The sequence below is a fragment of the Arvicanthis niloticus genome, chromosome 12, assembly GCF_011762505.2.
Source record: "Arvicanthis niloticus isolate mArvNil1 chromosome 12, mArvNil1.pat.X, whole genome shotgun sequence".
NCBI classification, from domain to species: Eukaryota; Metazoa; Chordata; class Mammalia; order Rodentia; family Muridae; genus Arvicanthis; species Arvicanthis niloticus.
In genome coordinates this window covers 73,086,805-73,113,054 of record NC_047669.1, presented here as the reverse complement: position 1 = coordinate 73,113,054, position 26,250 = coordinate 73,086,805, and the positions used below count along the sequence as shown (strand labels likewise).

Here is a 26,250-nt window from a genome sequence, read left to right as displayed (position 1 = left end):
TCCTTAGAGTGTAAGCAAATGAAGTTCTGTCAACCAAGAAACCTTTCTGAAAGCAGAACCCTACACTGACGCTCAGGATGGAGAGGCCGGGCTGAAGATGTGGTTCTGTGGTAGAGCTTGCTCGGCGTGCGCAGTACTGAACCTAGCAAGGAGTGGCGGAAAGAAAACACTGAACTGCTGATTAAACTGGAACAGGACCCACAGGTGACCTGTGCTACTCTCACATCATAAGAGAGCGGGTGCTGATGAGGTACCAGGCTGGCGCCAGGCTTCACAGACTGGAGGAGAAATTTAAATTCCACAATAGAAGAGCTAATAAAGTAAGCCACGTGATCATGTGACACACAGAGAACTAATACAATGTGATCATGTGACACACAGGGAACTAATGAAAAGAATGGATGTGATTACAAGGTGGATGACTAGTCATTTCCATGACCTAAGAGGCCAGGAAAAGCAGAGAAGACATTAGAAGTCGTTTCTGGGATGTTCCAAAGAAGTTTCAGCCAATGAAAAGACCCCAAGAAACCTGCTCCAGAGACTAAGGCCATTAGGCTGATGCAAGCAGAGTAGACAAGGGAATGCAGAAGAGGGAATGAGGCCAAAGAAGCTAGACAAACACGAGCTTCAGAGTTTTGATGTGAAGTGTAACAAAAACCTCTGAGATGTTTTAAGAAGAGAATGCCACCACCATTTACAGTGCAGAAGTTGCTCTACTGGCAAGAGGAGCTGGGAAAATCCCCGAGGCAACCCCGGCAGATAGATACCACCGCGGTGCCTAGGACTCATGTCTTAGGAAGGTGAGCTCCAATAGAAAGTGTGCAAGAATGCTTACATGGTAGCACTGACAGTGTTGAGTGGCACAGAGAAGGGGTGGGGTGGGGGGAAAGATATCCATAAAGGCAAGGCATGGAAGCTAGCCCATGCTTGCAGTCACAGGATTCAGGAGACTGAGAAGCATGAGGATCAGGAGGTCGAGACCCTCTTCAGCTGCACACTGAGCTAGAGGCCAGCCTGGACAAGAATCTCCAAAAACAAAACAAACAAACAATGGTCATAATGGTGCCAGTGGGTGGATGGCAGCCCACTTCCTAGGGTGAGAGAGGTCTGGGGACACGGATTAGGGAAGCGATCACATCAAGCTCTGCCTGTGAATTAGATGCTCGCGTTATGGGCCCAAGAGTTACAGAGACATCCCTACGCTTGCTCTCTCTCCCTCCTGTTTCTCCCCCATGGCTTTCTCAGGGTTCCCAGCACTCCTCAGAGCAGTGTAACATAAACAGCTTATTTCTACCTTCACCTGAACCTGCCAGTTTACAAAGCTTGATGAAAATATAAAAATAATGAAACACTGAGACATGTAAGCTATATTTACTCATAATAAACTTACTTGCTTATACTAGCATAAATTATAGATGGCTTAAAGATTTCATCAGGAAAAAAAAATGAAGCTATTAGAGTGTAGTAAAAGAAAGTACAGATTAATATCTATAAAATCTTGGAGTGAGAATGTTCTTGGTTCTTTTAGCACCATGGCAAGAGTCATAAAGATGGAAAATAATGGTGGTTATCAGGTAGAGGAATATAAGTCCATCTACCATTGTATTTAAATAAGTAAGGGTTTTGTTGTTGTTGTTCTGAAATGGAGTCTCACTATGTAGTATAAGCTAATCCTAATCTCTTAAGGAAACCCACTGAGCCTCCTGCGTCGGCCTCCTAAATAGCTGGGGAAACAGGCACACGCCATCATAGTGATTCACAAGTTTTAAAAAAAAATAAAATTTTTGAATAAATATTTGAAAACATGCAACATAAGAATTAATATTCTTCAGCCTGGTCTACAGAGTGAGTTCCAGGACAGCCAGGGCTACACAGAGAAACCCTGTCTTGAAAAAAACCAAAAAAAAAAAAAAAAAAAAGAATTAATATTCTTAAGTATAAGAAGCTTGTAAGTTTAAAAATAAAAAAGATTAACCACCTTAAGCATGTAATAAGAGCAGAAATTCAAAAAAATATAAGTAGCACAGGAGTTGGAGAGAGTTTCAAACTTACATGATATAAAAATATATTGCACAAAAAATGACACTCTAAAAACCAGAGTCAGGGCACTAGATATCAATGGAGATATCGGATGAGACACTCTCAGACACGGGACTTCAGGAGGGGAATGGTGCTGCCACAATGACACTCTTACCAACTTCTTTCAATAAGCACTGTTTATGAGATAGGAAAACCTCACTTCCTAACAAGAAACATACATTCCCAAAAGGTAACTGCAAAGTATTGCCAAGAAACACAATGTGTTTAGAGGAGAGCACACTCAGCGGTCTTTTCAACACTGCACATACAGCTCTTCTAATCTAAACTATTTCTAGATCTCTGACACATCTGTGGCCAGGACCATCACTGTCTGCTCATATGGTGTCACCATCAGGAGTGATTTCCTTCTTTTCAGATTCCAAAGCCAATCCTTCTTACAGTTCTATTGCCATTGGGGCAAACAAAGAGATTCTTCCCTAAGCACAGCATCCTCCTCTTCATATTAATTATGTCTGGTATCTTCCACACTAGCTCAGGGGTTCTCAAAATCTGGTGCCCAGAGCAAAAGTACTAATGCAAATAGAGAACTTTCCAGAAATGCAAACTCTTGGGCCCCACTATAGGTCCAGTGGATCCTGCTGATGTCTGAGGGCACCTGTTCAATCTGCAGGCTTTGCTCAGGCCTTCCAAGTCCAACAGGCAAATCACATTTTACAGTCTTTTCTCAAAATTCCAACAGTAACACATTAAGTCATTCAAAGAGGCCAAGCCACAGAATCCCGAAGAGCTGAAAACCTTCTGAAACAAGAACAGAAGCACAGTGAAGCAACATCATACCTTAGTGATGTCTGAGAATTAGAACCAGTGCGTCCTAGAGCCATGGCTTCATGCCTTCAGCAGCTGTGGAGGCATCTAAACACATCTGGCTTCCTCAGACACTCGCTACAAACTCATGTAATTACACAGTCAAAGGCAGGGCTACACAATCATTCAACCAACAAGATTCCTGACTAATAACAAGGTGCCAGCTGTATCTAGAAAAAAGTACAATAATCAGGTGTACAAAAGACACTTCAGAAACATGTCATCTTTCCTAAGTGACCCCACTTTGGGCTAGGTCTGCTGAGGTTTGATGTGCTCATTCATATAGTTCTTTACACAAGTAAGTTATCCTAGAACTGAAGTACATCCATGATAGACATGAAGCAATGTTTATCTGCTGTACAACACCAATAATGCCAACTGCAAATGTGTCACATTTATTTGCTAAAAGAATGAAGGAGCCAGCAGCAAGCTGGAACTGGTGACGAGCAACTGAGATAGGCTTACAGATAGGCTCAGAGCCTGCAGCCGCTTGCAGATAAGCAGAGGTACATTAGTTATCATTGTGTGCATGGACCCAAAAACCTGACAGAAGCAACTTGGGAGAGGAAAAGTTTGGCTCAGTATGCCTGAGATTTTAGTCCTCGTGATAGGGAAGCACAATGGTCGAAGCTCTCAGCGTGGCAACAAGACCATCTCGTGGTGGCTCTTCATGGTGGCAGGTCAGCGTCCTGGAACCCGGGGTGGCCAAATTCAAGGCCCACTTTTCCTAGTATAGCAGAGCACTGCCACTCACCTCCTAAGGGGCTCCAAAGTCTTCAAGCCAGTATCACAAACTCCCAACCAGGTATTAAGTTATGAGGCTGGGGACATTTCAGATTTAAATCCTGGCAAGAGAAGAAGACTCTCCAAAACTCACTTCGCTATGCTAACATGAAGCTATTCATTAATCTTGTATCTCCTTTTTGTTCATTTTTCAATTTTCTTTTTTTCATGTGTTATGTGTGTGGTGTGTATGAACATATGTATGAATGTTCATGTATGCAGATATGTATAGAGGCCAAAGATATTCGATACCTTCCTCAACGACTTTCCCTTTTTCATTATTTACTGAGACAGGATCTCTCCTTCAATTCAGAGATGGCACTTTCTGCTAGTCTAGAGAGGCTGAGAATCTCACTTCTGCCTCCTGAACACTAGTATTAGAAACGGGTTACAGTCCTGGGTTTGCTTTCTATTGCTATGACCAAACACTGACTACATCAACGTGAAAGGAAAGGGTTATCTGACTTACAGGTTATAATAGTCCATCACTCTGGGAAGCCAGAGGAGGACCGTGGAGGCAGGAGCATGCAGCAGACTATGCAGGACTGCTGCTTCCTGGCTTGCTCCCTGTGTCTCCCTCCCCATCAGCCCTGGCTGACCTGCCCAGGGACAACAACACCCACAGTTGGTTGAGTCTTCCCACGTCAATCAGCCATCGAGAAAACGCCCCAGACAGGCAATGTGACCCAGGGAGTCCCTCAGTTGGGATGCCCTCTTCCCAGATGTGTCTAGGACACACGTATCAGGTTGATGAAAACTAAGCAGTACAACTTCCATGCCCACCCGCCAGATTTTACAGAGAGCTAGAGACCCAAACTCATGCTGGTACATCAGGAGCTTTACCCACGGGCTCTCCCCAGCCTGGGCTGCTAATTTTCTTTACAACTCACCATTTTGAAACCCTCTTTTAAAAGTCTATCTTTCCAATACTGCTTCCCCTTCAATCTTTTCTCTCCTTTCTGGTTGGTAGCAAAACCCTTAGAAAGACTCAAATGGGATAAATGCTAGACTTCAATACTTATGGAGTTTGGAGAGCTGTGAAAATGTGTCTCATTTCAAGGGGTCAGAAAAGGTTAGAGCTGCTCTTATAAGCCACACACCTAGACACTCTTCAGGGGGTAAGTCCAACCAGCAAACTAGAAGCACCAGAACACAAGTCTCGACTGGCCCTCATAGCTAGCTCCTCATCCTCCATCTTCACCCTCACTTCTCGGTCAACCACCTCCTAGCTAGAGCCCCTCCTTGAGCAGCCCAGCCCAACTCCTTCCCCAGCCTCTCGGTGCAGTCCTACAAAGAGGTAAGGGGTAGGCTTTGTAAGCAGAAATGCCACCCAGACATTGCCTGAGAGCTGCATTAGGCAATGTTTGTAAGAAAAAAAACACACACACTAGTGCTAACAGGGCAGACACTGTCGGCCCAAAGGTCATATGTGCCACTTACCAGCTGCGGCACTGGAGGTGAGCTACTCAACTATGTTGTACCCTGGATATAAAATAAAAGTGACAGCATCTGTTCTGCCATTTGGGGGACAATTATCCACAGAATTATCTAAAATACTGCCTAGGCATGAAAAATAGTAAATATTAGTTGTCATTATCATACTTAAAACATATTATGCACTTTACGGGTTTGGGGAGCTAACTACGACAAAGTTAACGTAAACCGTGTTCAAGTGTGAACGGCATTTACCAAGATCCTTTGCCTAAACAGGGAACTTTATGTCCAGAAAAGAACACCTGGGTTGTAAATCTAATAACTGTTGAGCAGTAATAAAGAGTCATCTGGCTTTCTGTTTTCATAGATTGACAATCCCTAAGAGTTTACCTTAGAAAATTTGGTAAAACGCAAACACACACACACAGCAGCAGCACTTAAACGGCATTATTTTGTGGAGAGCTGTCTGTGTATGTGGCAAACGAGAGGGTAGCAGGAAGCACAAGAGCAAAGTAAGCATGCATTCTGCTTCCGGGCTCGAGGAGCTCCCGGGGACCCGTCTGCATGGCTACAGTGTCCCACTAAGAGCAGATGTCAAAACCTTCACAGCTTGCTTTCTCTTCCCACCTTTTCTGGGATTATAAGACAAGAATTATGAAATATTTGTTGAATTGAAAATGATTTCCTAAGATGGCCCAAAATAAGGTTTAAGGAAGCTATTTTAGGAAAATCAGTACTACAGTAAGCTAGGAATAAGTGTCATGTTACATTTCTGTCCTTTATTGAATAATGATGTAGTATCCATAAAACTCACCATTCTAACTAAAGTGCATAGCTCAGTGACATTTAATACGTGCACCAATGATGTGCAACAATCACTTCCAGATCCTGGAAAGGAGCCCCAACACTGTGCCGCCGTGAACGCTCACTTTCATGAGAACACCTGCTTTCTATTCTGCTGCCTGGGTGCGTAGGAATGAATTTGCAGGGCCATATGATAACTCCGTATTTAACTACCGACAAGCAAGCGCTTGCTTTCCACAGCAGTCCAACACTGACACTCCCACCAAGAGCCGTGAGGATTCTGCTTTGCTAGCATCCTGGTCAACACTTGGCACCTTCATTTTGTAAACAGTAGTCATCCTAGTGTGAAGGGGAATCCTGTTTCCATCATGTTGAGCATCGGTGAGCATCGTCCACATGTTTGTGGACCATTTGCTTATTTTCTTTGGAAAAATGCCTACTCATACCTTTCCCCGTTTTTTAATTGAGCTGTTTATCCTTTAATGTGGACTTGCAAGCACTGTGTCCAGTTATTTTCTGAGTTAATGGATCGCTTTAAGCCTATCATGCAGCTGATCCTCTTCTTTCTTTGAAGCTTAAAGGAGAAAGAAATTCTTCCAGATAATGAACAACCGAGTAGGAATGTGAGGTCTGACAATCTATTTGCAAGTAAAGAATACACAATACCTGCCATTTTTGTCTGAAAGCCCATACTCTAGACATGTATTAAGGTGAGGGTAAGACTGTCATTTCTTACGCAGTGCTTCCTATACGCAGAAGCTCTGTGCTAGCTGCCCAAACACTCTTATAGCAATCGCCTGACAAGAACGCCATCAGTCCTCTTGGTGAGGCGGAGACACAATGCAGTAAACATCACATCACACTGTACCCACAGTACATATAGCAGCTGCATATAGTCATCTATTGAGAGACTAGCTCCTTCCCCTAGTTTCTGTGTGCAACACGTGCATCCTGCACACATATAGACAAGTAGGTACACATACGTATACATAAATACAAATACATTTAAAAAAACTATAGAAGCTCACTACTTTGTAAAAGTATAATTGAAAAAAAAGTAAGTTTAGAAACAGGTTTTCAATACTGGTGAACAATGATTCCTTCAGAATATATGGGTTATTATCAGTCATGGGATACCTCCCTAAGGCATGACCAGGAGGCCCCCACAGGCTGCTCTTGGTTGCCTCACAGAACTGATGATAACACTACTGTAGACAACATAACACATGTTGGTAGACAAAGAGAAACCAAGGTGGAGCTGACTTGAAGACTTCCTCCCTGCCGACTAGCTTTAGTGGGATAGGATTTCGTAGGGTAGGATTCCCCCATGGGCCACTGGGGGAAGCCATCGACATTACCCCTGCATGCCACATACAGTATCAGCCTGCCAGGCAGGATGTGCCACTGGTGCAATGGTGGCATAAGAGCTATGCATAGCCAGCTCCTTTTGGAGGCCTGTTCCACAGAGACCAATCCAGGCAGGCTTGGTACTGTCAACCTGATCCAAAGCCCACAGCTCAGAGATCATATGCCCTGGGGATGAACCTACTACTACTATTTGATAAAGAACATGTTGTCAAACTGCCATTCTATTCATCTGGCACATGGCTCAGCAATTAAGACCACTGACTGTCCTTCCAGGGAACTTGAGTTCAATTCTCAGCACCTACATGGTAGTTCACAATTGTTTGTAATTCTAGTTCCAGAGGATCCAACACCCTCTGCTAGCTTCCAAAGACACCAGGCATACACGCAGTGTACAAACATTCATGCAAGAAAAACACCTATACACATAAACTAATTTAAAAATAAAATAAATGTTTTTGCTTTTACCCATAGATTACTGCTGTCTCCAACACTAGCCAGAAAAGCATCTCTCTGCATGACTCACAACTGGTCAGTACTAAACACAAGTGTCTACTGAGTACTCGGCCCTAAATGGGGCATCTGGATGAACCCCAAGAGCATAGGTTCAGAGAACATCACAGAAAAGAACAGAAACATGTAAGGGCCATAGGATAGGGGAAATACCATGAAATGCTGTCTTCAGGGCTTGACAGGCCACTGAACCCTGAAGTCTCTACAGCTGTTACCTGCACAAGAACAAGTCAACAAAATTGGGGGTCAGCATTCCTACAGGCACCAGGAACAGGAATCAGTGGTTTCTAACACCGTCAGAGGATGTGAAATAGGGAGGTATGTGCTGGGGATGCTGGGGGACTATGATCAGACATTCTTGACATGTATGAAATTGTACAAGAATAAATGATTTCTTTTTAATGCCATAGGCTCTTACAGATGTCTGTTATCAGACTGAAAAGTTTGAGTAAGTTTTATCATAAACGGTTGCTGAATTTTCTCAAAAAGAATTGTTTGAAAGAGCTGACATAAGCATGCAGCTTTCCTTCTATAGCATCATGTGAGTGTGCTATATTGAGTTGATTGGTTTTCCAAATATTGAACCAAGTTTGCATCCTGGAGGAATCTCATTTTGACATATACATGAGTGCCAGTCCTGTTGTGATGGAATTACAGGACTACAAACATAAGCCAGAGACTCCCAAGAAACCTTCAGCAAGAGTTATCACCAAAGCTCAGTACTGGGAGTCACAGGACAGGGCTTTCTTGCCAACACACTCAGTTCAGCCCAGGTGATGTCAAGTACAGTGTGGAAACAGCCAAAGGAAGTGGTACAAGGAACTCTCTAGGATGAGAAGCCTAAGGACACAACACATTAAAGAGTACTCTCTGAGCATGTGCAGACCCTGGATTCAATACCCTATGCAGCCAATAACAACAACAGAAAGGAAGGAAGAAAGGGAGGTAAGGAAGAAAAGAGGAAGGGAGGGAAGGAGCAAGTAAGGAAGGGAGAAAGAAAGGGAAGGAGGGAAGAGGGAAGGAGGGGGAAAAAGATAAAAGGGCATTTTTTTTAAGTGCAGATATTAGGAGAAGTGGGATTCTGAGATATAGATGGTTAGTAGAAAACTAGAGTAGAGATAGAGAAACAGCTGTCTGTATACAGGCAACGATTCTCAGGGCGTGGCATGTGGACTCCTGAGCTTCCCAAAATCCTTGCAAGGAGTGAAGGCCAAGGTTATTGTGACAATACTGCTGAGACATTATTTTCTATTTCTTTGTATTTACAGTCTCACAAGAAAATAAACTAATGCTGATTTTAACTACTGCAGTCTTTGCTGTGCAGCAGGCTGAACTGTGCTTGTGGCCACTGTCACTATAACATACATTTTAAACATAATCTTTTTAAAGTCTTGCTCACATGAAAACATTCTTAATGAACTATGAAATCTTTACTTATTAAATCTTGGCCTTGCATATGCATTCAGTACTCTCAAGGCTGGCTTTTAAAAGCATTACATACAAGGCAGACAGAACTAAGATGCTCTGAGCAAAAGCACACACAGTCATTTCACTTAGCAGCTAAACTAACTGCCTGGCTTGCCTTTTTCACTGAATATAATTTTTGTTAGTTTTAATGATAATAGAAAATCCTGTTATTCTGACTTAATTATTTGACTAATGGTTTCTAAAGAATGGAGTGGGTCTGACACTTCAAGGAAAAAAGGTGGGAGGACGGTGTGCTTATTTGGTAAATAACTGTCTTACCAGAACAAGCACTTGGGTTAAATCCTTAAAACCCATTTAAAACTTAAAAAAACAAACAAACAAAAAACCCATACTGGGGCTTCAAAGAAGGCTCAGCAGTTGAGACCACTGCTGTTCTTACCGAGAATGTAAGCTCAGCTTCCAGCCCATCACAGGAGGTTCACAACTGCCTGCAACTAGCTCCAAGGGACAGAAGGCTTGGTGAGCAGGCACACTCACACACACACACACACACACACACACACACACACACACACACACACATACACACACACACACAGAGACTGGTAAGATGTCTCAGACAGTAAAGTAGATTGAAGCTCTTCCCTGCCTTCCCAGAGGGCGAGTTGGGACTCTTCCTTGCCCACACCTTATCTATTGCAGTGGGCTGTGCTTGCAGATTGAGTGATTTTCTGAGTTCTGTGACTTTCTAGTGAGTCACAGGGCTTAAGGGGCAAGTAGGAACTTCTCCTGTGTTGCAGAAGGGATGGGAACTTGGGCATGGCATGTGAGGTGGGAGCAGTCTTTTGGGACTAAGGCCTTAATTTGCAGGCCACACTAGCTTCGCCCTCTGGGAAGACAGGTGCACCTCTCCACATAAGCAATCCACAGTCCAGAGCTTCCCAGGGCTCAGAGTGTCCATCTGGAACCTAACTATTTAGACATGACTGATCAACTTCCACCAACGGCCCCTGACTGTGAAGACAGCACCTCTACATCAGCCTTCAGTCTGAGGCACTTGGCATTAACCAGAGCTAAGAATCATGGGGAACAGGGTCAGGAAGGCACAGCCGAGCCAAGGACAAGGAAGGCGCACGAAAGGAAGACAGAAAAACAACACAAGATGAGCATCTCCACAGTTAAGCTTACAGAAGCACAATGGAGGCGCAGCCCTCCATAGTCAGGCCTTGGGCCCCCCATCAGTGATGGTGGCCTTCTTGTCAAAAATACTGTGCTCCTTTAAGCCACAGAATGTGCTGATTGCTCAGCTAGGAAGACAACTTCCGCTTGCTTCCCTGATTAACGCCTATCTGCATCTCAGAAGGCTGTGAAGGGCCTCTCCAACACTAGGTCCTGTTGAGCACCTCTTCTCAGCCCCAGCAACAGTGTTTGCTTGTTTATCTGGCCCACTGGAGTATAAACAGAGTAAGGACCCTGTCAGTACTGTCCTTGACTGCTACATCACCTGGCACGCGCGGCAGTCAAGCAGGGCATGGTCTGGCTCTGTGAAGGGAACAGGCACAAAGAAATGGAACAAAGCCTCAAGAGAACACAGGCCAGCACAGCATCTAGCTGTGGGAAGGGGACCAGTCAGTCACTACCTCCTCTTCTCATCTCCAGGCACAAGACTACTCTGGCAAAGATGCATTCTCAAAAGCTACTGGAGGAGTGGCAGAAGATCCGCAGGCAGGCAGAATTACATCCTGAGAATGAAGGTGTACGGGAACTGAGAAGATGCCACGTGTTTTGCTTGAAGCTGAAGCTTCATGAAAGCTTGCACATTTAACTGAAGGGCAAGGTCTTAGGTTGTATGGCTTCCTCCGCTGACTTTTAGAGCAAAAATAGAGGAAACAGAACTCAGACCCTGGGATGGGTCTAGGGGATGAACATTTGTAGGGCTGAAATAAAAGCAGGGAAACAGGGTGGAGCCGAAAACCTAGTTTTCAGGTCCCAGATGCACAAGGAAAGGAAATCAAAGTAATAGGGAGCTGAGAGGCCACGTGGGCTTGGCGGTCAGAAACGGCTACCGCTGAGTGTGGAGTAGATGATCTTACAGATTTATAAAGTAAAAAACCAAATGCAATGGTTTCCAAGCTATTACACGCTCTCTGTAGATGGCCCATCTGAAAAAGTGCCCCCAACCCCCCACCCCACCCGCAGCCCCAGCTAGACTCTAGGAGAGAAACAGATGGCACTGGACAGAATATCTCTTAGTAGCCTTCTCCAGGGCATACACGTGATTTCCCAGCAGTTCCAGAAGGAACTGTAAGTTTTAGGGAGCCTGTAAAGAAGGGCAACATAATGCTACAATACGCCTTTAAAACTGAGAGATGGGCAAACATTAGGCAGAGCTCAGGAACTCTCATGGAAGACTTGGGGAGGACTGTGGGCCCCACAGAGGACTGAAACTCCATAGGAAGATCAACAGAGTCAACTACCTGGACCCATGGGGCTCTCAGAGTCTGAAACCACCAACCAAAGAGCATCATACATGGGCTGGACCGAGAATACTGTGGAAGAGTGATACAGAGTAGCTCACATCCTGCTTTGGCCTGTGCACATGCATACATATCACACACACACACACACACCACACACACACACACATACACACTTAAATTTCTTTTAGAAATAAGAGGAAGAATAAGAAAAAAGTAGTTAAAACTGGTGAACTGAAGTTCTAAATCTTTCTGTCCAAGAATTTCCTGGTCTTTATTAAAAAGCAAACTGATTACCTGCAACAAGTGAGTGAACTGTAAGCAAGCACCACGAGCTGACAGTGTTCTCACCACGCATTAACTGAACACTGGTAAAACCTGTAGTACTAGAGATTACAAACAGGCAGGGCACCAACATAGGCTTCTACTCTTATGTAAACTTGACTTGCCAGTGTTACCAAAGATCAGGAGAGTTCGTATTAATTCAGAGTCCTATGTTAATTCAGAGGACCGACCGAGTGGCCTGAGGCTGCCCCACTGACAGGACTACTTTTGGTACCCACAGGTAACAGGTCTTCAGTCTCCCAGGCTGAGCAAGCAGCACAGCTGGGCACCTACAGCAATCTTCATGGGTTATCTACCGACAGCACTGGAAGTGAGACTCTCTGAAGGCTTTTGGTATTTTTGTCTTATTTATATTTTCAAGAAATTTCTTACATAAGCATGTATCGCTTTTATAGTAAGAAAAAACCTGTATTTTTAATTACCAATCACAACTAGGATCTCATTTCAACTGATGCAATCAAAACAACTACAGATAACACACAATGACTGCGCTTTAAAATTAACGGAATGAAAAGGAAATGCAAGGTTACAATTACTGCAGGGTCATCCTTCCTGTGACACTAATTCATACCCTGCAGATTGTACAGGCAGCCAAAGCTGTGTGAAACCGACTGTCTTCACAGACAACAGCGTCTATGGATATTCAACTCACAGAACAGCTACTTTTAAGGATCTTTTCTGTGCGGTTAAAGGGTTTTTTTTTCACAAAGCAAAGCAAATAAAATCTTCCCTCCCAGAAACCTACATCCACAACCTCAATTAATGTAACATTTAGGGTATTAAATAATTACTGATTTTCATCTTACAATGCATTTTTGTTTAGCTTTGGTTTTCTGGGTGCTCATTTGTTCATTTTAGATTTTTTGTTTGTTTAACAGAGTCTCGCTTGTATGGCCCATGCTAACCTACACTCACTGTGTGCCCAGCCTTAGTCTCCAGAGTACTGGGATTATAATGTACCCCCACCTCAGACTGCTATTTTATTTGACCAACAGTACAGATGTTCCTGAAGTGAAATGGGGTTATCTCCCAATAGATTCATTATAAACTGGAAATATCCAAAGTGGTAAATGCATCTAATGCTCTGAATTTATCAAATGTCACTGCTTGGTAACCACAAGCACACTGGAGAGTTATTAGCTGTCCTGCCTGTGATTCAGGGGTTCAGTTAGGAGCATCTTAGACCAGACTGCCAATCACCAGCCAGGAAAAAGGCAAGACCCATGATTCCATGGAGGGTTTCTACTGAACATGCATTGCTCCTGCACCACCACAATCAAGGCATCCGAGTGAATCACCCTAAACCAGGATCTTACTGGACTCTCCTCCTCGAAGAACTTCAAACAGTGTATACAACCCATTTATCTCACACCACCTGAGATCCAAGAGTCAACCTCATTATCCTCACCAGAAAGATACAAGTACTAGGCCAAAGGTAACTAAGTGGAGCCAGCTCAGTGTTTCTCTTGTTCTCCTTCAGACTACTCTCCCTGCAGGATGAACTCCAAAGCACCCTTTACACAGAGGCAAAGCACAGGAACTGACAGTGAGTTTCCTACCTCCTGGGGAACCCAATCTACAGCGGCCCTCTCTTCCACCTTCCCCATCTCAAAGCACTTGTCCAGCCATTCCACGCCACACACTGACAAATGGCTGCTGAGGGGCCTCCATGTGGTGGACACTGGTCTAGGACATGGAACTAAGTCCAAGAGCAACATCAGTGGTGCTCCTAGCTCTCGTGCAGCTGGCATCCTAATAACACTCCCTCAAGCATCTCCTTCCCCAATTTCTCTAATCATTAAAAGAATAGAAAAAAAAAAAAACACAATTATATATGAACAGACACAAAAATAAGTACTACTTCCGACTGGCCACTGCGATTTGTAATCTGCCCTCTTGAATTTAAACCAGAAGTAAGGGGATTTTTATAAAACACTGGATGTCTGATGCAAAAACCCTTAGGACAGATGATTTACAGGAATGCTCTGTAAACAAATTCACTGCCCCTAACTTATCAAATGTCACCTGTGTATAACACAAGGCCTCATACAACAAACTTGCTCAGGAAATGTATGCTGGAACCAGGCTTGCAGTTCCAGCACTTTTGAGGCTAGAGCAGATGATAATGGCAAGCTCAGACTCAGGATCAACTAGCCTGTTCTACAGTGAGATCCTTTCTCAAAACAAACAAGCCAAAAAAAAAAAAAAAAAGTTTTCAGTGGAAATAATTAGTCCTGTAAATGTAGACACAAGAACTAAGCACATATACACAGAGAGGCTCCCTTGCATCTTGTTTCAATGGCTTTATTCTAAGTCAATATCTTCCTTAGCATATGACATTAAAAGCCAGTGACCCCATGCACAGCATCTATGTCTTACAAATTCATGCCATCAGAAAAGGAAAAAAAATCTCAAGAACGAGCAAGCTGAAAGCTTAGCAGAAGGTGGGAAGTGCTGTCCTGCTGTTGTAAGAAGAGGGCGTTTAACTTTAGCCACTGAGGATAAGACTTGGCCGCTTGCTATGACCTTGTTACTTTCACATTCTAGTTCAGTTGACTCTAAAACCCAGCCACATCCTTGAGTTCAACGCCTGACTCTACCAACTCAGCGGAGGGTAAAATGCACTCGGTACCTCTTCCTCTTCCAGATAGTCTCCAGGAACCCCAGGCTGTGCAACTATGAGATAGGGTCTGATGGTCAGCTGAAAAATAACCCCTGGCTGGCCCACTTTGCCAGGAAGCATAGATAAACTCAGGCCAGGGAACAAAGGCCAGGATGGTTTCACCAACATACTGTCTGGACAATAGGTTAGTAAGACAAGTTACTTATTATTGATTCTGCCAGGAAAAGGTTGAAAGAGGATGAATTCAGAAAGGTTCATTTGTTTCCAATTCAGCTTGTTAGATGGCTACAAACTTTGTTTCAGCAACACACTTTAACGCCAGCCTACCATCACAATTAGTAACAGGAGATTTGTGGTTCATTTTTTAATGAACCACTCTGAGTGGACCAGTAACATCCTGCACGGAGGCCTTGGCAGTACTGCTTCAAGTCTCTAAACTGGCCAGCGTAGAGATGGAGCGTAGAGATGGCTAGGCTCCAGTTTTCTTCCTGGCCACATTCCTATAGTCCACAAGTAACACTGTGTTTAGTTCTCTCCCTGGTCACATTTCTATAGGCCATACAAGTAACACTGTGTTTTCAAGTCTTATTCTCCTTCTCTGTTGCTCTAATCCTGTTTTTTATGCCAGGAACTTTTAAGAAACTCTCTGCAAACTAAAAGATGAGGGATGACTGCCAGGCAGCTGCTTACCTGGACAGCTCAAGGGGGAGCTCAAGTAACCCCACACACACACACCTCACTCCCACACACACACCATTGCTTGTAAATAAATCTCTAAGTGCCTAAACAACAGAGATCTAGGGGGAAAAAAAACAAAAACAAAAAAACCAACCAAACAAACAAAAAAAAAAACCTCATAAAATGTGTCTATGAAACAGGCCGAGAGTTTGGGGCTCTGGCTAAAAGTTTCCCAAGCTACTTGTTGGCTAAGCTACCTAACTTCAGATTCCAAGGCACAGTCATAGAGTTTACGAAAGTTAAGTAAGGTAATGCATAGAAATGCCGCAGAACAACTGGATGTCAGCTACTACTGTTATAGGTTCATGGATGCTCTGCCTCACCATACCCCACTGCTACACAAGCCTGTGCCAACAAGCCGCTCTTCTCGCTTACAAGCAAAACTGTGTTTCACTCCAAAGGGAAGCATGGGATGAACTGCCACAGCATGATGAATGTAAACTGCTATAACTTTTCTAGATGGCAAACTGGAAATACACACTGCCGATCCTTGACCTGTATGCCCATACACAGTACTGCCTCAGTCTTTGATGGAGATGCCTCTTTTTGCAGTGAGTCACAATAACATAAACTCAACATTGGTCAAGGCGCTGAAAATAAGTGACTGTTGAGTGCTCCGACCTATACAGGACATCTGTTGCCCCCTCAGAGCTCCACAAACATTGCAGGGCAGAGAGACTGTCAGAGCCAGAGGGTGGGAAGGACCACCATAAAAGGCTTCCTGGGGATACGACATGGCTGGTGCACCCACCAACTCCCAGCAATAGAAGTTACTTGCTCAAAGCTGGTGCCATCAATACTCCATCATGGAGAGAGTTGGGGCTCAAAAGCCCCATTTCTCCCTGAGGAGCTACTGACAAGTTAATGGCTGGAAGGGAAAAGGGAACTCATATTCCTCAGTGGCAAAGCCACTGGTAAGCTGCCCATAACCTCCTGTCCACACTCATGCAAACAACCCTAATTAAGTGGACCTGTGCTCCCAGCACCCTGACTCCCACCCTCACCCTGCCAAAAAAAAAGAAAGAAAGACATACATAAAAGCTGGAGGGAGACTTGTTGGAAATAAGAGAATGAGGAGCAGGGAGGCCAATGAGGGATAAGATCACATATTACATATGTGTCTGAAACCATGAAAGAATAGCATTAAAAAAAAACCCAAAAACAAACTTTAGCAGTTTTTGACTCTGTAATTCCACTTCCAGAAACCTAGGCTTTGTAAGAAACCTTGTTGTATGTGTGCGTGTGCACCTGTGTGTGGACTACATTTGCTCGTGTGGGTGTGCGTGGTTGGCACTGGGATGTCTTTTCCTCAATTGCTCTTCTGCCTGACGTTGTGAGACAGTCTGCTGCTCAAACTAGAGCTGTTCTAGCCAGCAAGCCCTAGGGATCTTCCATCCTCCTGCTCCCGGGCTTGAGGCTGGCCTCTAACTTGTAGTGTTTCTTCCCCAGGTCACCATCACCAGTGATACACGTGGTTTAAAAATTATATGCGATAAAAACACCTATTTACATAAAATTTTTTGAAAATTAATAACATTTCAAAAATAAGCTAAAAAGAAATGTTTTAGAGGCCACAGCAGAAACACAGGTAGCAAAGGTGGAAAGTGACACACTAATGTCTAAGAAATCGGCCAAATTCTCACCAGTCCATAAACTGACACATTATCCAGCTAATAAGTTGATATCATAGGCATGGAAGGATTTTTTTTAGATGTTGAGAAAACAAGTTATAAAATAAATCTGTGGTGGTTGGTTATATGCTTGAGCCCCAATACCAGGTTAGCAGAGGCAAGACGATCTGCGGAAGACTGACGCTTGCCTGGTCACATTCCCTCTCCCTGAGACAGAGACAGAGAGAAAAAGAATGAAAAGAAAAAGAAAACAAGCCAGTGATAGAGGCCCAGGTCCTGTATGAGACCCCGATTCAAGTCCTCATGTGTGTATGTGGGAGATGGGGGGTGGGGGGTCTGCATTGTTTAAAAACTGTTCTTTTTAGGCCAAGGGTGGGAAAAAATCATTGTAAGTTAGAAGCCAGTCTGGTCAATCTAGTAGTGAGCTCCCAGCTAGCCAAGGCTAGATAGGACCTTGAAGAAGGAAGAAGGGAAACAGACATGCACATTTTTGTACCAAAATCTGTACATAAACAGTCATATGCAAACACTAAAATGATCTGGAATGTATGACTCCGGTTTCCTTGTGTTTACTTTTCTGTATTTCAATTTGTATGTGATTTTTTTAAATACAAAAGCTATTAGCTATTCATTCTAAATTCACTGAGATTTATTCTAAAGTATACAATTAAGATGAAAGTGATCACAAAATATATTGTACACCCCAATTCTTTCCATCAATGTGAACTACTACTTAATAACTGACTGTGTTTAAGTGTAGGTCACAGTGGCACATGCTTGAATCTCAGCACTTGGAGGCAAGCCTGGGCTACTTAGAGGTATACAAACTCCACTACCATTCTTCCCATTTTAAGCAAAGATAACTGAGGTACTGAGAGGTTTGATGACTACATCTAAGTCATTAACAATATGTGAAGTCCCAGATTCTCCAGAGTTTGGCACCACATCTAGCTAGCACCCACCCACATAAAATCTGCAATTTATAGGGCCCTGTGGTAGGATCTGTAAAAGGGGAATAAAGGTCATATATCATGAAAGTCAAATTGGAAAGTATACCAACTGTCCATATTTTCTAGAAATGATTCTTATGTCATCATTTATAAAATTATATGTGAAATAATTAGACACTATTTTAAATTTTTAAGTCCTTAGGGCAACATTTGCTAGACATCTTTCCAACACATCACCCAGCAAGGCTGTACTTTGAATACTGGTCAAGCTTAGAGGAACTGACTAGGATACAGCGCTTGTGACTACTCTGTGATGTGACTAACTTGGCAGGTGAAGACCTAAAACACTGAGATTGCTGCAATTCGACTCACCCAACCACTCTGCAACTATCCGAAGGGCACTAGCTTAGGTTCTAGGCAGACCACCATCAACTCTGCTTTTCTGAAACATTTATCACAACATGTAAAACTTCTGCCACTTGAAATGCTTGCTATCCACTTCAGAGACAGTCTTAGGAGACACTCAATAAGAAAAAAAGCACACTGCCAAGGTTCTCCAAATTTTCTGGCCTGGAGAAATTCCTAGAAACTGTATTGAAAATACTGACTACTTCCCATTGTCTGACTCTGAGGTGGAGAGACAGAAACTTGTTAAGCTGATGTAAAGATATCTGAATGCCAGACTCAGAGGACACCAGTAAGAGGAGCCATTCAGGAGGGAGTCACTAAAAAGAGAAGTTTTACTCTCCCAACCTCCATGTAATTAATTTTCTATAAGTCACAAGTTGAGCAAATTAAAAGGATGAGAAGAAACTAGAGATTGTAGCATTTGCCCAGGCCCACGAGCCCCAGGTTCAAATGTCGCTAGGTGGGCCACACACTTGGGATGCTCCAAGTCCTGGTTCAATTACCAAAGGAGAAAAAGCATGGGCAGAGGAATTTACTAGGGCCTCCCTTTTAATCTCTTCCAAGTGTTTTAAGGGTGTGTCTCAATCTAGGTATTTGGGGAAAAGATAAAGAATGCCCAGGGGAAAAGGAAACTGCTAGTCAACAGAAAAAAGAAAAAAAAAAAAAAAAAAAAAAAAGGAAAGGAAAGAAAGAAAATGCTGAGGGACAAACATTTCAGGGAACTAACTTGCCACCACTCATTTTATGCCCTATTTCACAACGCTCAGCTTCTGAACAATCCACAGGGTTCCAAAGTACATTACAAATGTGCTCATGTCCTCTCTTACTCAGGCAGAATAATAATAGTTTTGTGGTGGCACCACGATCCTCAGCAATTTCAATAATAGACACTTTTGGGTTTGGTTTTTTTTTTTTCTTTTTTTTTTTTTGAAATACCAATTTTTAAACACGTACTCTCAGAGAGGCTCCTTACTTTGGCTATTTAGGTGTGTAGAAATATCCATGCCCTGTCACCAAATCAACGTCCTTCACTTCTTCATTTAAATCCTTCATAATTTCCTGAGTTCTTTACGTATCCCCTACAGAAAGATGTTTCTTTTTTTAGAAGTCCTTAAGTTATAAGAAAACTCACACAGGCATACAAAACATTTCAAGCAAACCAGTTTAAGAAAAAAAAAAAAAGTGTCAAAAAATGGTAACCATAACGGTTGTTGAAACGTCTGCACTCTTCACTGTTAACATCTGAAAATAAAAGTATCCCAACAAATAAATACATTCCTCCAGTTAGGAGCATTTAGAGAAGTGCCCTGCCAAGCAGCTGGCCTGCGGGCTCCTGGCCCTGGCTCCTGCCCTCACATCCAGTCTACTACATAATCCGTGAGCGTGAGCGAGCCTTCCTCTATCAATTCAGCGGGATTAGTAAACCGGCCTCCCTGAAAATAGAACTGATATTTTCCACAGGCACTTGTTCCTGTGCTTTCGATATCTATGCTATTTATCAGACTCTCTCTCTCTCTCTTTTTATCCTCTGTGTTTCTGACCACGAAGTACCAAGAGAAAGATACCAAACACATAAGCACAAAAGAACCGCATCTGGCCAGAGTCTGCATGCATTTACATTTCCAGGTTGGTTCTGTTTTCCGAATAGCAGTGATGAGGGCAAAGTCGCAAACTTTCACATTCAAGATGCTACCAAATACCTCTACACCTTCAAGCTGCAGCAAGAAGCCACTAATCTATCCCTTCAAAAGCAAAGCTTGTAGTCTGAATCACAACAATAGACTGCTCGTAGGCAAGAGGATCAGCGAAGTTGTCTTCCAACCAAAGGCAAACAGAAGTGAAGGGAGGTCCAGCCAGCTCCTCCTTGCTTTTCTTTTTTTCTGGGAATCCGGATTGCGTTTCCTGGTCCCCCCCAAGAAGGGACCGCAATTGTGCCCTGGGTCTACAGCAGACACCCGAGTCAGTGCGTGCGCAAAGAGGGCGAAGCGGCCGACCAGGGGACGCGCGCCCGCTGCAAGGGGAGCCGCTTTCTGTTACATGCCATCAGAGCCAGCCCCGGCCGCACCACTTCGGCCCGAACGGCATTGACCGCCCTTCACTTGACAGGGTCTTCCAAGCAGGCGCTAGAGAAAAAGGATGAGCCGGGGACTCCAGGCCGGGGACACCCGCGGGCGGCGCGATGCGGCTCCCGCGAGCTCGGGATCCCCGGGAGGCCCGGCCGGCCCGCCACCCTCCGGCCGCCGAGGGCAGAGGGGTCAGCGGTGGAAGGACCGCCCGCCGCGATGCCCCCTCGGGAGCGCCGGCCGTGGCTGCGGACGCCCATTCAACCGAGCCTGTCCCGCGGTCGCCACCGCCGCGGCCCGCCCGCCCCGCCGCCCCCGGGAGGATGAGAAAGACCAGGCAGAGCGGCGACGGCGGCCGCGGGGACGCGCGCCCGGCCGCTGGACCCGACCCCGGGCGGCCATCGCCGACCCCCGCCCGCGCGCCAGGCCGCCCGCGTCAGCTCCTCACCTCATCTCCGGGCGGGTGCGCGCGGCCGCCCCTCACACAAATCAGTGCAGCCCGCACGGCGCGCGGAGGAACGCAGGGTCCGCAGCCGCGCACACCATCCCCGCCCGCCCGCCTGCCTCCCGGCCGTCCCGGAGCCCGCTCGGGATGCTCCCTTGCGAGCCTCCGTACTACGGAGCAACCAAGCTGCGCGCCCTCCCCGCGCCGCTCCACTCCTCTCGCCCTCCTTCGCTCCTTCGCTCCCTGGCTCCCGCCTATCTCCTCATCTCCCTCCGCCGCCGCCCCTCCGCCCACTGCCAGCCCTCCGCCCCACCCATAGGTGGGCGGGGATAACCGCCTGCCAATCGGACGGCAAAGACCACGCCTTCACCCTCGCTCCTGACTCCGCCCACTGGGTGGGAAAAAAAAAAGAGCCAAAGGAAATAGAGGTGTACAGAGTGGCAGCCAGATAAACCAATTAAGTGGTTCGGAAAAGCACCCCCTTTTTCTACCATCCCTTGTCTCGTCCCATGAAGGCGTAACTAGAGGTTTCTGGTCTCTGCTTGAGGGGATTTTGTTTCACGGTTTGGTTCTTTGCTCCTTTTCTATGTGCGACAGTAGCTAGGATCCACCCAACTAAATTGAAGGTTTTGCAGAAAGAACGTGGGAACGAAAGACGAGAGAGACAAAGACTGAAGAAAGATGGTAGGGGGTACGGTTGGAATGAGGAAGGGTGTGGCCTTTTACTCTAATTTGCATAAAACGGAACCCATCTCGGCAACGCCCAACTTCTCCCATTTATTGGTGGTCCCTGGGGCGGTGACTCGCCTCTCTACGGGGAGGAGCATGCTGGGAGTTGTAGTTCCGGGTTCGGTTGCTATGGCGTTCGTCACAGCCTCCCCCAGATCGGTCATCCTGCGGTAGTGACGGGCAGTCTGACCAATGGCAGTACTGTTTGGACCCAAGAAGGCGGGCTCTCTGCAGAAGGACTGGGAAGGTGGCGGCGGCGAAGGCGCTGGCGGTTGAGGTTGCTCCGAGCCAGGTGAGCCAGGGAAGAACGATGTGTGTCTCATGAAATGGGACTTTGGGCGAAAGATGGAAAAACGCCTGAAGGAGCTGTCTAACCCTGGGGAGATTGGTGCTTCGCATCACACGCCGACCTCAGAGCTGCTCTGGCTCAGGCCTAGCTTGGCTGAGGCCGCTGAGGGGCGGGTAATACTAGATTTGACGGACAATTCCTGACCCTGGATAGGTTTTGATTGTAGACTGATCTTTGCTTCATCCTCCGCGTTTATGTAGGCAAAGGTCTAGAATTGCCTTTCTCCTGGGTTGAATCCTCCCCGCCCCCAGCCTCTCCCTATCACTTTCTAATGTTATCTCCGTTACTACTTCCCTTGTCACCCTTCTTATATTTTATCCTCTTTGCATTTCCAGTAAGCGGTTTCCTAAAGCAAGCAAGGGTGGGTGTTCGCAGTAATGGGGCCTTGGGTCAGGAATTGCCTGCTTCATTGAGCTCTCCATACTTGAGCCATACTAAAGAATTATCCCAGGGTCATGAGGAGGCACACATACTGATTCTGGATTTGGACCTGATGGCCTGCATTTGTTTTTTGTTTTTTAAGAATATTTTGTGTATGGACATTTTAAACAAGCTCCCAAGTAAAGCCCATCCACAATAGCTGAGTTTTGCATTGACTGTCCTGGACAGATGCTCTAGGCACGTGGGTGCTTTTAGATTTCCTGGGAGCCACATTTAGACAGTGAAGAGACCTCATGAAATTAATTTTGTTTCTTTTAAACCAGCTTATCCAAATATTATTTCAACCTTAAAAAAAATTAAATGAGACAGTGTATTCTTTAAATACTAAACCCTATGGATCTGTTGTGCATTTTACCCTCACAGCACACCTTCTCAAGTGCTTAGTAGCCACCTGTGGCTATTAGCCACTATACAAGTCCAGATGCTACAAGAGACCCTTGCAGAAACTCAGCAGTGTTTCTCGTTCGATTGCCAGTGACCATCCCTTTGCTGCTCTGTTCCATAGGTTCAGAACTACTTTCAAGATATGAGGCTGAGCTTACAAAAATACTAGGGAAAGTAATATTTAATAAAAGCCAGCTTTTGTCATGAGTGTGTTGCATACCATAATCAGTTCCTGCAGGCATCCTGCATCCAATTGCGGGATCCTATCTCTTGGAAGGTCTAAATCTTAGGCATCAGCCACTGCAATGTGTAATTATTACTGACTTTTCCAACTAATTTCATCCACGCTTCTGTTTCAGCATGTAAAAGGAGACGAGATGTTCACATTTGAAACAGTGTTCTCCATGTAAACTCAAGCTGCCCGAGACTGGAAAGCTGGCTCAGGATAGGAGCACGTGACACTCTCCCAGAGGATCAGGGCTCACAACCATAGCCATCTGTGTTACTCTAGTTCCAGGGGATCTGAAGCCCCCTGATCTTCTGATCTCCAACAGGACAGGGCACACAGGTGGAATGCAGGCAGACATGCAAGCAAAACACCTATGCATACACATTTTTTGAAGGTTTTTAAAAATTAAGATGGAGCTGCCTGGCCAGGCCTGGTGGTGCACACCTTTGTGTGTGAGTGCTTAAGATGCAGGGGCAGTCAGATCTCTATGAGTTCAAGGCCACTGTGGTCTACATAGCAAGTTCTCAGACTTCATAGAGAGACCTCATCTCAAACAAACAAAGATAAAGCTGCCTGGCATCTCTGGTAAAATATGTTGGTAATTTTATAATTCTCCATGCTGCTCAAATAAGAAGAGAGGTGAAAACCTGAAGGAGATTCTTGAGTCTCTGGACCAGAAAGAGTCTTTCTTGATTCATTTGTGTGCCTCCCTCAAGGAGGAGGCTGGGAGAAGCTTGAGAACTCATAAAATGAAATGGTTCACTCTGAAATCACAGTGTCTTCCCCCTAGTGGTGCAGGCCTGGAATCCCACCCAGTGGATTGGCAGTTCAAGGCCAGCCTAGACAACTTAGTGAGACTGCCTCAAAGTAGTAAAAGAGAGCAAAGGGCTACAGACACAGTGTCTCCTGGTTGTGTTTGTGGCAGAGTCTTCCTGTCTCAATAGATGGTTCAGGCTGGCTGGCCTAAGCCTCCCCAGCACTGTTGGCTAACTGTTGGATAGCCTTTGCAGACCTACTACAACACTGAGCTGAGAACTGTATCACAACGTGATTTCCTTCCATTTTTATATAATATACTTTACGAGGTTATTTCCTCTTTGAATTCTGAGTTTGTCTTCCCATAAGGAAGCTCAAGGACATTTTTATTAGAGTTTTGAAGGAAAGCATAGTATAGGTTAGGTGAGAATCCTGGCAGCCACCAGGAGGAAAGACAAAGGAAAATTCATGCCTTCTGAGTTAGCGTGGAATACAAACAGATAACACTCCCAAGAAAGGAAGTGGACTACTAAGCTGAGGGAGGAGCACCAAAGGCCTCCTCTCTCACCTTCAGTACATACTAAAATCAAAATTATAATTTGTATTTCATATCTAAATGTTTCTTCAGGACCCTATCATTAGCTGGCAAATCAGGTCACCATTTACAGGTTGCTGTAATGTTAATAGGTGGAGATTTTTCTTACCAGACAAGAGGAGGGAAGGCTAAGAGATAGAGAAGATCCTCAATTACTGTCTCCATGCTCACATCTCTCCATGTGGAGTGTCCCAGTGTCACATGACCAGGCCACCTTAATGGAAAGACCCCATTTATCACAATCATGTGGTTTTGGGCTTTGGCCCTGGTAGCCCAATTTAGAAAGGTAAGTGACAAGTTAAGTCTCTGTTGCTCTGCATTGTATCATAGTAAATGGCTTGTTGAGTAACAGTATTGGAAATGACAAGTCTCTGTTGCTCTGCATCGTATCATAGTAGATGGCATGTTGAGTAACAGTATTGGAGATAGTGGCCCTCCTCCTTTCCAGCCAGCCACTCCCACCCCGAGGATATTGACAGGGAAACATCTGATGTAAGAAATCCTAGGCATTTTTTATTTTAATTTATTTAAGAATGCACTGTCTCATTTAAATATTCGACATCTAGCGGTGGCAGCGCACGCCTTTAATCCCAGCACTTGGGAGGTAGAGGCAGGCGGATTTCTGAGTTCGAGGCCAGCCTGGTCTATAGAGTGAGTTCCAGGACAGCCAGAACTACACAGAGAAACCCTGTCTCGAAAAAAAATAAATAAATAAATTATATATATATATATATATATATATATATATATATATATATATATTCATCATCTAAAATATACGAGCAAAACATTCTTACAGGGGACCAGAGACAGTTCAGTGGTTAAGTGCACTGACCGTTCTGAGAACTCTGGGTTCAGTTCCTGCCACCATGTAGGAACTTGCCATGTAGGTGCTAGGAACAGGTCCAGGCCAAATGTAGCTCCAATCCTAGGAGATCCACATTTTATGTATTTTATTTATTTATTACTTTATTTTTCTGGGTGTTTTGCCCTCATGTATTTAAATATACATTTGTGTTGGGTGCCCTCGGACGCCAAAAGAGAGCATCTGGTTCCCTTAGAACTAGAATCAGAAATGGTTGTGAGCCACCACATGGGTGCTGGGAATTGAACCCAAGTCCTCCAGAAGAGCAGTCAGTGCTTTTAACCACTGAGCCACCTCTCCAGCCCTGAGGCCGTACACTCTGAAGTGAAAATCAACTTAATAGACCATAGCTCTCAGGAGGAGGGTGGGAGAAAGTATTAATTTTTCTTTTGTGATTTAAAGAACAGGTGTTTGATGGGTGTCTCCTTGCTCAACAGGCACCTGTTGGAAACTTCTTGATAGATAAAGCAACAGTTTGACATCTCTAAACCATGCTATCTGCTTGTGTAACTTACACCTTTTCTGCCTCTCTGGCAATCTTTATTTCTCAAGGTGCATAAAATGTAGGAATTGTGCCACAATGTATAAAGGCAGTCAAGTATTAGCTTGATGTTATTCGTGGAGCTGCAGATTGTTGGCCTGTGGATGGCACATACCTGTCCCAGCACTTGGGAGATGAAGGCTTGTGATACAGGAATTCAAGATCATTCTTGGCTATGTAGCAAGTTTGGAACTAGCCTGGGCTACCCTTTCAAAAAATAATAATGAAAGAAATTGTCATTATTACAAGAGACTTTAAAAGCCATCTGGTCCCCTGTCACACTCACCTGGTACTGGAATACCACTTCTAGGAATAAGGACCACTTCATTTTTATTTTTCTAAATTTCATATTAAAGTCAGGCACACAGGAAGCTCTTTGCAAGTTCAAGTCCAACCTGGTTAACATAGTGAATATCAGTTCATTTAGGGCTGCACAGCTAGACTTTGTCT

General features: G+C 44.7%; 2 protein-coding genes across 5 annotated transcripts in view; one reads left to right on the top strand and one right to left on the bottom strand.

The window, feature by feature from the left end:
* Itsn1 (intersectin 1) overlaps positions 1 to 21,185 on the bottom strand; it is a 181,309-nt gene extending 160,124 nt beyond the window's left edge. The window contains exon 1 of one of the 4 annotated variants that reach the window (XM_034514696.2): positions 20,915 to 21,185. The gene's annotated coding sequence lies outside the window, so the exon portion shown is untranslated. Of the gene's footprint in view, positions 1 to 19,376; positions 19,398 to 20,914 lie in introns of those variants that run through there. The other 3 variants (XM_034514698.2, XM_076943156.1, XM_076943158.1) reach the window with 3 other exon arrangements.
* Positions 21,186 to 21,783: 598 nt separating this feature from the next.
* Positions 21,784 to 26,250, top strand: part of Cryzl1 (crystallin zeta like 1) — a 44,588-nt gene continuing 40,121 nt past the window's right edge. Inside the window, exon 1 of the mRNA XM_034515705.2 lies at positions 21,784 to 21,932. The gene's annotated coding sequence lies outside the window, so the exon portion shown is untranslated. The remainder of the gene's footprint in view (positions 21,933 to 26,250) is intronic.